A 12,723-nucleotide genomic window follows, 5' to 3' on the forward strand; every position below is an offset into this window, starting at 1 on the left:
ATCACTGGTGACAAGGTCACAGACTAGTAATTTATTAACCATTTATATTACTTGATTTATTCACCATTATGCAAGAAATTGGAGGATTGTAATACACATTGCATGCTGCAGCTTATTTGTTCTTCTTAAAAGTAAATGGTGATTTTCTCTATTGTGGTGAGGAGATTTTGCCAAGACTACAAACTTGCACATATCAGCATAGGAATATGTAGACTGGGTTAGACTGGGTGTCCATCTTGCCCTGTCCTCCGTCTCTGGCAGAAGTTAGTGGTGGACATCTAGGTATAAAGTAAAAGTATGCAATGATGTGTTCTGGCCTCCCACCACCAGCTATCTGTAACATGAGTGACTTAAGGAAGTCTATCTTTGTGTTTCAAGTAGTACTCAATTTGTACAACTTCAGGTTGCCTGATAAAATGCTTGTGTCTAAAATAAAACCATGAAAGTTAACATCTATGTTGTACTCTTCCTCCAGATAGGCCAAAATAACCAGCAGTCCCCACAGCCCCAAGCAAAGCATCCCTTGGAGGGATCCACAGTCTGTGCAAGGATGCAGCTGCTGTTACAGCGCAGCCTAGAAACTCTGAATGCAGAATTACAAGAAGTTAGGGGCCTTTCTCACCTGTTATTCCTTGTAATTTATGCAAATATATTCTGGGATCAAAATGCTCTACATTGCTTGAGAAATTATGATGACAACAACAAAGGCACAACTGTACCCTTTAATCAACCTTTTCACAATCTTAATTTTTCCCTTCTCTAGCTAAGCAGTACTTCAAATTCCCAAGCAAAAGCCAAAGAGACCCAAGTTAGAGTTTTGTTATTTTCTGAAAACCTGAACTCAGAGAACTTATATCCGGGAGTTATTTATCAGATTGTCTCATACACTGCTCATACCTCCCCCACTCAACTAACTCCCAGGTTGCAGCTAAAATTCTTACTGTGTTAATTCTTCTGGTCCATTCTGAAAGATTTCATATGAAACTAGTTTTTACCCCTTTCCTTTTGGAGGTTATTGTACTGTCACTGAATTTCTTTCCATAAACTCAGGCTTTGGAAATCCTTAAATAGCTAGTCTGTATCCTCACTGTTACTGGAGAATGTTTTCAAAACAGCTGACATGCCAGACGCCCCCACAATCATTTAGACATAATCCATTATTTATTTTTGTTCTCATAAATTGCTTTATCCAGACCTTAAAGACTGGATGTTTTCCTGTTTCTTTTCCTCTCTGACTCTCTTTCTTATGTTTCAACACATTTCATATACACAGTTGAATGGAAATCTCTGTATTGGATTTATCTTTAGAGACCTGAAGGGCAAGCCCACTCTATCCTCCATTCAGTGCATAATTTGATTCATGCACTCTTTTTTTATCACCAGCTTTATTGTCAGGAAGACACAGGCAAAGACAAGCTGAAGGCAGGGTATTCTGGGTAATCCCTGAGGGAGCAAAGTCTTTGGAGAGGGTGGTTGTTAATTTTCTACAGATATTAATTGTGCTAAAGGATGTTTGGAAATGTCTGGAGGTCAGTGCTGGCATGTGGAGAAAATACTCAGTGAACCAGACACCAATTGAATTATTATCTGTGATTTTGGGGACGGAAGAGTCTCTTAAGCTATTTTGGAAAATCCTTCCAGACGCCTAACTTTGTCATTAGGTATCTAAATAGTTTAGGGATAAAAAATCCCCTGGTTTCCATGGGTCTTGGCAAAAATCAGTTCAGTGTGTTTCAGAGTGCTGGAAATTCTAAATATATCTACTGAATAACACCATTCTGAGTGCAGAGTTCCAGGTAGCTAGAAAAACACACTTGACAGAAGGCGGATGTTCGTATTTGGTCCCTAGCAATTGATATATCTTCAGTGTTGAAGCATGACATATAGACCAAGATTATCCAGCCCTACTCACCCTCTGAACATATGAACATGGACAATAGGTTAAGGCAATATTTTGAAATATAACTTCCTCTCCCTCTCCCTGCTCAGCTGGAAGTGCCAAGCACTAATCCATCTTTCTGCATTCATCAGTTGTTCAGCACTTTTGAAGCTCAAATTCCCCAGCTATTTCAGATGGAGTGCTTTAAAAATAGGGCAGGGAGAGAAATTCACCTGATCTTTATAGAAAGACCTTCCTCTGGTAAGCAGAAAGAATGCCTGTATAGAATAAAGGTGTTCATGCTCAAGTAGACTGAGCTTGTCAACTTTTTTTTTGCTTGGGGCACAAAACAGCTATCACTAAAGAACAGGGTCAGGTTTCGCCTACTGACCTAGGTTTGGAAGGCAGCAACAAAATGCAGGAGTTCCGGTCTCCTTAGCAAAGCTGAACTGTGTGTGTGCACTTTACTTTTTTTTCTCTCCAGCAATGTCCCATTAAGAAAGGCTTAAGTAGATGAAAAAAATTAAAGATTTTGCCTTCTTTTTTTTTTTTTCTGGTAGAGAATTAAGTGCTCTGAGGTCTTCTGCGAGCATATAGCCTTCTTCTATGTGTTGGGAGTCTTCGCAGCTGAGTATTTCCACGCCTCTGGCTCTGCAGAGCATTCAGTCGAAGGGGAAGGACAGTTTTGCTGATGACATTGAGGCGTTCATTCAGTTCTTCCAGCCTTTTCCTTATCGACTGGACTTCCCTCACAAGGTTGTCCACAGCTGCAGAAACAGGGCGGAGGCTACAACGAGAGTAATACAGAAGAATAACTCCATTTAGGGAGTGTTTCTGAGCATGTAAAGTAATTTACCATGACCTTTGTTTCTTGCTGGGTAAGGGCCCTTGATGATGAAAGACTTGCAAGCAACCATTAAAAGATGCTTCAAAGCTACCCTGCTCTTCGGTGATGGGAGTTCATCTGAGGGGCCCCATCTGAACCCTGGAACCCTGGAAAACACAAGATTCAGGACCAGCACGAACAACATGGTCTTTCCACCACCTTATTTTAATTAGTAATAATTAACTAGGAATATACCTGGAGACTAGGCCAGTGGTTCCCATGGAGTACTGCTAGTCCTCAGCATTTCTAATGGACCAGTCTGTGTCCTTGTCAGCAAACTAGTAATTCAAAGCCCAGTACAGGATGTATGGCTGGATACTCTCATCACATCTTCTTGAACTAAAGATTGAACTTTCCAAATACAAGACTTAATATCGCCCTTGGTAATCTGGGGCACCAATGAATTTCAGCACTGACAGTGGGAAAGTTGTGATGAATTCTGTGCTAGTAACAACAGCCACCATGCAGCCAGGGAGAAATCCACTTGATGCCAAAGGCCAATGTATATTCTATGACGTATCCTCCTGAAACCCTGATTTGTACAGATACCATGTGATCACCTGTCTTTTTTATTATTCTAGACTTTCCTCTTCAACTGACTCAATGTGTAACATTTGCAAACATTTTTTTCTTGTTCCTGAAAAGAAAAACTACTTATGGAAGACAGCCACTTTACTTGCTTTAGGAACAATTCTGTTTTAAGTGATATTAGGTTTCTAGTAATTCCCAGTATTTCCTTTTCCTCTCTTTCTTTCACTCTTTCTGAAAATACAAGATCGAAGTAAATTTTGTGAGTTTGTTCAACACTTAATATCTCCAGCAATGCAAAGGGGGGATATGATGACATGAACTAGTGAATAGCTTTCGCAATTCTAGATGTTAGAGACTGAAATAAAAAAACATCCCAGACCAAATCAGCTTCTTTTCCCTGATCTGTGGCCAAGTCCATGTGTGGATTTGTAGAAAAATTCATTTTTTCCAGCCTGTTCTCACAAGTGTAAGCTGCCAAGGGCATTTTCTTTAGGGAGGTTCTTGTAATACAGTGATGGTAGTTGAGAGTGTTTCACAATAAATAGTTAGCAGAGTATTCAGTTTACTAATCAGAGCTGGTAGCACAACAGGCATGAGATAGTGTGTTTTATCTCCTCTCAACTGAGAAATACAAAAATTCATCTTTTAGAACATGAATCCTGCTCAGGGAAGGACACACAGGAGAGGACTGAATCCCACTTCCAGATGTAATGAATTACCTGGAGAACTCAGGCAGGAGAGCATTTGGATTGTTCAGCAGGGTATGCTTCATTTGCCAGAAGATGTCATTTCCCCATTTCTCGAGGGTTTGAGTAATGCTGTAAACACCTTCTATGTTAACCTTGTCAGCTAGGTTAGCAGGATATTCATGGAAGAGAGGAAAACAAATGTGTCAGCACAAGGAAATACAAGCCAGTGCTCCAAGTTTGATTCCATTCCCCATCACAAACTCAGTCACAATGAAATGCCAAATACTAAGCACATGAAGGATATAAATTAAAAAGCGGGCAACTCTCCCTCACAGTGTAATTCTCTGCCTCCATGTGCCCAGGTTTTCTGATGTCACTGGATACCCCAGCTGATTATTTCTAAAAGTATTTTTTTCTCCAGAAGTCTCCAGCAGCTACCCAGGAATCAAGAAAGAGCAGTCATGAATGAGCACTGTCTATCTCATTCCAAGGACAAAATAATGAGTTACTGAACACCTCCCATGCTGAACCACCATTGTGATCTCCTACCGCCTTCTCTGTAGTTCCATTTCTGGTGCTGGTCCAGGAAGTCCTGAGATTTACTGCAGGGCAAAAGGATGAAGAGGAGGAAAAGAGGAAGAGTCACCATGATGGCTGTTGTAGGATCTTGACTTATCCCTGTCTCTGTGGAGACAAAAGTCTTGCTAAGTGCTTAATTTCTTTTTTCTTCTCTTTCTCCACTGCCCATCTGTTTTCATAACACCAAATTTCTCTTTGGTGATGTTTTTATTTAAAATGTTCAAGTTGCTCAGAATAGGTTTTACAGAAGCACAGGGACATTTCTTCTTCAAGTATGAACTTTACTTCCTTTTCAATCAGCAGTGGTACTGAGATGCTTCATCAGCCAGCAGCAGCTGGGGAAGTAGCTTTGCTTCCTATGTAGCCATGTTGGGATAGCTCCTTATGACTACAATTGTTCTGGCAGCATCAGGAGGAGGTGCTATAAAGTGTGAAAATCACTGCATCCCTACTTTGTATTTGGGAGAAACAAGATAAACAACCATTAAACAATTTATCAAGTGTCTCATGGTGGCCAGAATAATAAAAAAAAATGTTCTTTTTGGTCTGATCCACTAACCAGTGGCAATATCTTAGATGCTGCCCAGTGATGGAGCCTCAAAGGTAACCCCACTCCCATGTACCATCTCTACCTTGCCATGGTGCTACAGGGTCAGTTCCTCCTGAGCAAAGCTGCAGAGTCCACAGGACATGTATATGAACTGATGTGAGCACTTACCTAACTCCTTGTTTTCTTTAAAGTTTACCATCATTCCCAAGCCAGCCCTACCTACATGCCCTCCTGGGCTAGTACCATCTCTAAACATAAGGGGATAGAAAAGTCTCTGCACAGCTTACTCATGCTGATTTTTTATTCTTTCCTGATAAATTAGTCCCTCAGTGTTGAATCTGGTACTTTAATTAAAAAAAAAAATGTCATGAACAGCTGTTCTGCTAGAAATTGGCTGAAAATATCCATTATGCACATATTGCACATAGCAAACAGAAAAAATGTATTGCCAAGTTCATGGGGTTTAGTGATGATTTTGGTCATCTGTAGTCACAGTGATGGAGGGGCTCATGTGAGAAGCAGGCACATCCAGAAAATCTGAATTATTCTCCTGTTCAGGTACATGCATCAAAAGCCTAAGATCTCACTGCAAAATATGAGGACATTAAATTTCTTTTTTAATATAATATAACCATCTGGGAGAATTTAGACACCTAAAACTTACCAGAAGCTGTACAGATAAAGCAGTAAATAAGTAATTCCTTTCACTTTGTGCCTTTCTTACATTTGATCACTAGGGTATTTTAATTGCAACTGCATTTATTTTTCCACTATTTAAAGTATCAGTATGAATATAGGCATAGTAATGGAAAATGTCATGATACTTTAAAAACATTACTTTCCATCTGTCAGGATGCAATTTGTATTTAGTATTCTTCATCTAATTGCAGTATTCATTTAAAGGAAAAATAAATTACCTTCTTCCTATCTCACACATGCATACACCTTTTCTTCTGCTAACTCAGACCTGCCAAAATAAAGACCTTTAAGAAGGTCTGACGATATCACCAAGGCTCATAATGAAAAGGTCTTCATGGACCTTCTTGAAACTATTTGCATTGACACCATGCCTCCTCCACCTTTCAGCTTTTCCAGATAAATGCGCCAGCTTTTACAGCTTTTTTTTTTCTCCCTTTCTTTGAATGATTATGCCCTGCATATGCCTTTTTAATCTTTCCTGATGGGAAAGGACTTACCAGACACCCATGTGTCTAATTGCAAATGATTTGAAAATGCTGCCAACACCAAGGAGACAAGCTTGTGGCTTCCAAGCTAATTGGAAAATTTCCTGAAGAGATTGTCCATTCCTTATCCTTTCCAGCTCCCACTTGTTTCAATACCCCACAGCTGGGATACTTTGATCTTTCTCTATTTGTTAAAAGTAGGGTGGAAAAAAATTCCACCTACATCTTATATTGAAAATCCACGCTACTTGAGCTCCAACTTTTTAAAACATCAGGTGTCCAAATGAATCACAATACACACATGTTCTATTTGCAGGACCCTTCACAGACCAGTTTCTTTGTAGCTTTGCTCCCTGCATTCCTGAGGGTCTACTATAATTTATTATCACAGTAAACATCAGGTTATAATCATCTTTGAAGTAGATTCTCATACCTCAGGCACACAGAAAATGAGCAATCTTCCCTCTCTTAGGTGGAATTGTAGACAGCAAATGGATATTCACTAACAAATTCCTAGCTGAAAAAGTCTGTGGAGTCATCTGTAACAGGAACCAGATGCCCAGCCAATTCAAATATGTCTTCTGCCCTTTTGCAGAATTGCACTGGAAAGTACTCTCAGGGTAGAACACAGATGGACAAGCAGGGACAGCTCTCTCACATCCTTGGATGGAAACTCTTTCCTAAATGCAGAGAATAACAATATCAACATATTAGTTTTGTCATTGTTACTCTTAATTACAATAATATGAAGTGCTCTCAGAAAATTACATCACATTCTGCCCTTGGAGCAGAGTAGGCTCAGTGATTCACTAGACAGGCCCTTCATCTTCAGGCAGTGAAGACCAACATATTTGTCTCATTATTACACTTTTTTTTTTCATCCTTTTACTTTTTGATTCCTTACTTCAGCATGATAAAAGAGCTCAGCTAGTTTAATACCCTGAGCACAGCCAAAATCCCTGCCCCAAAGCAAAGGAGTACTGCCAGTATTTGAACTCCCATCACTGTCCCTCTCCCATTAACCCCTTTGGTTTCTTGTTGCTCTATTTCCAGTGCTCATCCCTCCTCACAATGTAGTGGGTAATCACAACAGAGCCATGAGATTTCCTTGGTATCTGCCTCAGACGTTGGCAGCTGGGGTCAAGTGTGATGACTGAAGTACACCACTGCTTGTGGGTGTGCTGCCTGCCAGGATATGGGGGACTTGTCCAGGTTACCTTCTTCTAGTACCAAACACAGCTTCATTTCAGAGAGCTCTCTCTCCCCTGAAGCCTGAGGAGAACACACATCCTATTGCAGACTTGTGAGTTGCTTCTTCACGATGTAGAGCTTGCCTGCCCCTTGTACAAAGAGGGCTTCAAGCCTTCCCCTGTACTTCTGACTGCTCTAAACACATGCCCTCTCCTGAGTGCAGCAGCATCCCAGTGGGTTAGCTTACACCCATGCTTGCTTTGAGATTGTTGATTACAGTTATCAATCCCTGCAGTGATACCTAAAATTAAGGATTTTTTTTCTGCATTTGAACATTGAAATGCAAGCGAATTACATTAGTGCTTTTCATTTGAGGTCTGTTCTCCTCTCATAACTTTTTCAAGTTCCTTTTGAGCTACTTTCAGACTGAAGCTCAAGAGTGATTCTGGATTTTGTGTTGTTTGCAGGGAAATAAAATATACTTCTAAGTGAATCAGGGAGCTTGATCTCAGGTAAATCATAAATACATAAAATGTATCTCTCACCCTAATGATAATGGATATTTAAACATCAAAGTATGTTTAAGATTCTCAATTTTGTAAAGGATCTCAATAGATAATAAAGCTATTTTTGCACACTGTTGGAATCTCTCTCTTTTTTTCCTTCTATCTCTTTTATTTGCATTGCAATATTTTAAGGCCAAATTACTTACACACACCCAACTGAAAGGTTCTGTTTTATGTATTAGGTTCAAGAGGTTTAAGTTATATAAACCAAACAGTTTCTTATTAAAAAAAAAACAAAAAACCAAAAACATATTGTAGCTGCATACAATTTCTAATGCCAGTTCTTTGAGACTCCCAGCCTGGGATCTTGAAAGGTCTCTAAGCTTTTAGAGGAGAAGGCTGCCAAGCCTGTGAGTCCAGAACAATCAAAGTATTTGCAAGCTCTACTTGCAAAGCGGATGGCATTTCTTAGCTCTCCGAGCAAACAAGAAACATTAGCATATGCTTGTAGAATTATGTAATGATGGAAAGATCGTGAAAAAGGCCAAAAATAATTTAAAAAATTGGATCCTACAATATTAAGCCAGCCACAGTAGTACAGCTAGAATATCACCTGTTTCAGAAGTCTTTATTATAAATCCATTGTAATGTAATATTCTTCAATTTACGTGTGTGGGTACAATGCTGTAAGTTGGTGCACACACACACTCAGTTTGAGGTCAGAATAACAATATGTAGGAATAACAATATCCTCCTGAATTTTTCAAGTTTGGCTACAAATTTGAGTTAAATAGTGCTTTTTCCTATAACTAAGAGTTACAGTGCTCATTTTCTACCTGGATGTTGTGTGAAAGTGAAGAGCATCTGAATCCCTAATACAGCCTGACCCCCATGCCAAACAAGGAGATCTGATTGACAGCCCTGATGACAGACAGCTATGGTGATGCTGTTGCCAGCAAGCAGCCATAGTGGAGATAAAGAAGAAGAAAAAAAAGCCATCCAGGTGCAAAGCAACCATCTGCTGCAATACATCTGTAAAGTACAGTTGTAATATTCACCTTCTGCCTCTCCTCCAGGAGTGCCTGCTTTTTCAGGATATGTCTTATCTTCAACTCTCTCTCATTTTAGTACGTGGTCCTTCCTCTTAGGAAGTTTTTTCTCTCTCCTTAGATAGTCACCCACAGATCTTGCACTCTCCATGTCTGCCTGTCTGACAGTCTGCCTGACTAAGGATTTGCTTTCTCTTTCTTTCTCCCTATTTCTCTCACTCTGCAAACCCCTGTTCTCTGTAGAAACTGTAGGTAGCAATCCTCCAACCTCCACCAGTCTGTAAATATTCCTTCCTCTCCTGGCTCTTCCCACAGGAGCCTTTAGAGTCCCTCAAAGCAACAACTTCTTTCTGAGGTGTATGGATCTGTTTCCTCCAGAGGAAGAAACAAAACATTCCTGGGAAAGAAGGCAGAGAATTGTATACAAGCATTACCTTTGCTCTTGAGGCCAGTTCTTCCGTGATGAAGCTTCCAAATCTCTGCCTCCCTGCTCCTTTCTTCCCCTTACCACCCCCTCTGCATTTCAGTTTGCGAGTGACGTGTCCCTCTTCATTTCCCTGCTTTCCACATTTCCACAGTCTTTCCGTGGAGCCTCCTCCAGCTGTACCTCTCTTAGCCCTCCCTCCCACTCCTGCAAACTGGCCATCTCTCCCCACACATGGGAGCCTTATGGGAAGCCTGGGCGATGGAGCCCTTCTCAAAAACAGCTCTGTCTCCAAGGACACTCGTGTTATCTTTGTCCCCGGTTCTTTTGGGCAGCTCTCAGTCGCTGGCTCTCTGGCACATCTGTATGACTTCTCCTACTAGTCACAGTTTCCACTACGCAGTGCTTCTCTCTGGCTGCTTGAACCCTCCAGCCATCCAGTCGTGAATTTGTTCGCCGCGTTCTTCCTGCCTTTTAACTAACACGCCAATTAATTCCCTGCTGATTAGTTCATTCCTGATGCATTCTGCCAAATCTATTTCCAGTGGAATAAACAAGGAGGGGTGAATCGGCTGCAGTGTTGTTTTTTTTTTCCCTTGATCCCCTCCCCCAGGTCTGCATTTGCCAAATCAAACAGGCTTTGGTCTGGTCACTACTTAATAAAAAGATTTCTGAACAAATGCAAGGTGTTGACAGGATGAATTTTGTGAAGCAGGGAGCGAACCCCTGACTCTGGTCCCATGTCCATGTCAAACTGGTATTCTGTTGTGATTTGAGATGTGCAGCTGCCACAGCCCAAAGCTGCAGAATTGTTGCACACATCACTCATGACTAGACCCATGGCACTGCTTGCAAGTGCCTTGGCCAAATCTGCATTCTTCTCAGTATTACTTCTCCAGTATCAACTGGCAAGAACACCCTCTCTGTTTCCTGACCAGCCTATTCTTACTTCATTCAGTTTTCCACAGCCAAGACGCTGCACTATACAGTGAGAAAAAAGACACTTTTCTCACAGGGCAAAGGACTGCCCAGCCACTCAGAATAAAAGGATATGTGGATACCAGAGGATATGTGCAAGTGATATGGACAGAGCAGTTAAAAATGCAGTATTGTGATTGCAATAGATGCTGGTGTAAACCAGCTGAGGAGTTGATTGTGAGGGAAGCTGAGTGGCTTCTAAGCACAGACCATAAACATCAGCCAAACATCAGCCAGCATTATCTTTTAGTCATCCACTTAAATCCACTCAAGAAGAGAGAGGTTCCACTGGAACTAGACTCAGGGATATCTGCTTCTCTGACACCAGAAGCATGTTGTTTTGACTGCTCCTGCTCCCCCAGTCCCACTGGCTCTGTGGCAGGGAAATTTCTGAGAAGACTGACTTATTCATGGAGCCTCGCCACTGAAACAGCAGGACACTTTTTTGCAAAGTTATAAAACACCAGTTTTTAAAATCAATGCACAATATACAGGCTTAACACAGACCAGCCTCCAGAGGAACTGGAAACATATTTTTTCAGGGCTCAAACAAGCAAACAAAATGTCCAGGCAACAGGCAAATAACCCAAACAATCATCTGCCTCCAGCTGTTCCCCATTCAGCATGTGGCAAACACGGTCCTGTTACGCCTTTGCATCTGCCTGCCAAGAGGAAGCAAACTGCTGATGGTCAGTGTGAGACGGGGACACCAGCTTGAATGCTCCAAGCAAGAACCCCTCCAAGGGGGCATAACACAGAGTTTGGGTGAGCAAACCTGATGGCACTTCACAGCATGCATCGACCCGGTGCCGGCAGACCCAACTGCTCAGAGGGAAGAGGGCAGCTCCCAGTGGTACATTAAGATGTATACTTGCTGCTGGGCAGTTTGTGGGATTTTGCAGCAGGTGCTGCCTTCCTTTTTGTATAAAAAGGAAGGCAGCACCTTATTACCTACCCTCTCCTTCTCTTTATTGTGTTTCCAGTTCATAAAGGACTGGGCACTTCCCTCTGGGGTCTCAGCCACAGGGTGCCCAGCGTTGGCAGAACAATGCTGAGACTAGAAATAGACCCATCAGGAGTTTGGCTGGGGCAACTCTCTGCAATAACTCCCTCAACTAACACACCCCATAAAGGCAGCATGTGGGCACATCCTGCAATCTCAGGTGCTGCACAGCTGACATTTTTGCACAGTTCTGACCATCTTTCTCATGCTAGGGTGAACTGGTCTTGGCTTTACTGCATGGGTTCATTAGAAACTCCATGGTCGTCTGCATTATTTAAAACTTCCTGAAGTGTGCCGTTTTGCACCTGCTAGAAATGTTATTATCACTTTTCCTGGGTTTACTTGCCTTTATTTTTTCTTACTGTTATCCTTCACTGCTTGATTATATTTATTTTGTTGTTTGAACAAGCATTTCCTGTTTATTGCAATGTCTACTCCTGTGTGACAGCTCTGTCACGGAAGGACTCAGCCAGGCACAGGAGGAAAGAGGATGGTGTTCCTGGCCTTGCCATGTAGCCATGCAGACTAGAAGGATGGGATGAACAAAACGGGTGAAAACATTGGCTTAACACTAGTAGGAATGCAAAGATACAGGTTATTTCTTCCCTCTGGACATCTGGGAAAAGGTACAGCTGGGAACAGCTCCTGGCCCAGCAGCTAGTCAGGAGGCAACTGCCCTCTGAGCTTTCACCAGAGCTGTGTGTGAAACCACTCCATTGTGCAGCTCTGCACGAGTGACCTTCTCCAGCTTGAGAACCTTCAATAGCAGCGTTCCATGCAGCTCCTTTCAGGGTCAAGGAGCAATCAGAGGTTTCAGCATGGGCAGGCTGGAAAAGGCTGTAGTCTATGACAGACAGGCAGGAAGAAGCAAGGGGTGACACAGGCTTAACACTGATTAGGGGCTGGTGGCTGTGTGTTTTCACGCTTTTTGGCTTGAAACGTTTTTCTAAATGACCACATTGTCTACACAAAGCTCTTAAGCCTAACCCCAAGTATGTAACTTTTCAGCATCTGGCATTTTCAAACTGCTTTGGAAAAAAAGATAAATAAAATGAACAGTGACATTCACATAAATTAATGAACTATTTGCAACTTTTTGATTGATATTCAAACACTTGGCAGGTCCAATTTATATGCAAATCAGCTTATATTCACAGCGTAAAGAAGGAAAACTTAATTTCTCATGCTTTGCAAATCATTAAATCCTCTGAACATATTGCTTAGTCATATGTTCCTCAAAAGCATCAGTTTAACCACAATTCACTTGTCCTTGC

General features: G+C 41.6%; 1 long non-coding RNA gene across 1 annotated transcript; it reads right to left on the reverse strand.

Moving 5' to 3' along the window:
- Positions 1-2,425: 2,425 nt before the first annotated feature.
- LOC110483134 (uncharacterized) lies at positions 2,426-9,837 on the reverse strand. Its single transcript, XR_002467519.3, has 5 exons — positions 9,479-9,837; positions 6,732-6,978; positions 4,535-4,669; positions 4,016-4,145; positions 2,426-2,666 (listed from the first exon to the last, which is right to left on the reverse strand). It is a non-coding gene; the product is annotated as an uncharacterized LOC110483134 (long non-coding RNA).
- Positions 9,838-12,723: the final 2,886 nt, after the last annotated feature.

Source organism: Lonchura striata, chromosome 5, assembly GCF_046129695.1.
Source record: "Lonchura striata isolate bLonStr1 chromosome 5, bLonStr1.mat, whole genome shotgun sequence".
Lineage (NCBI taxonomy): Eukaryota > Metazoa > Chordata > Aves > Passeriformes > Estrildidae > Lonchura > Lonchura striata.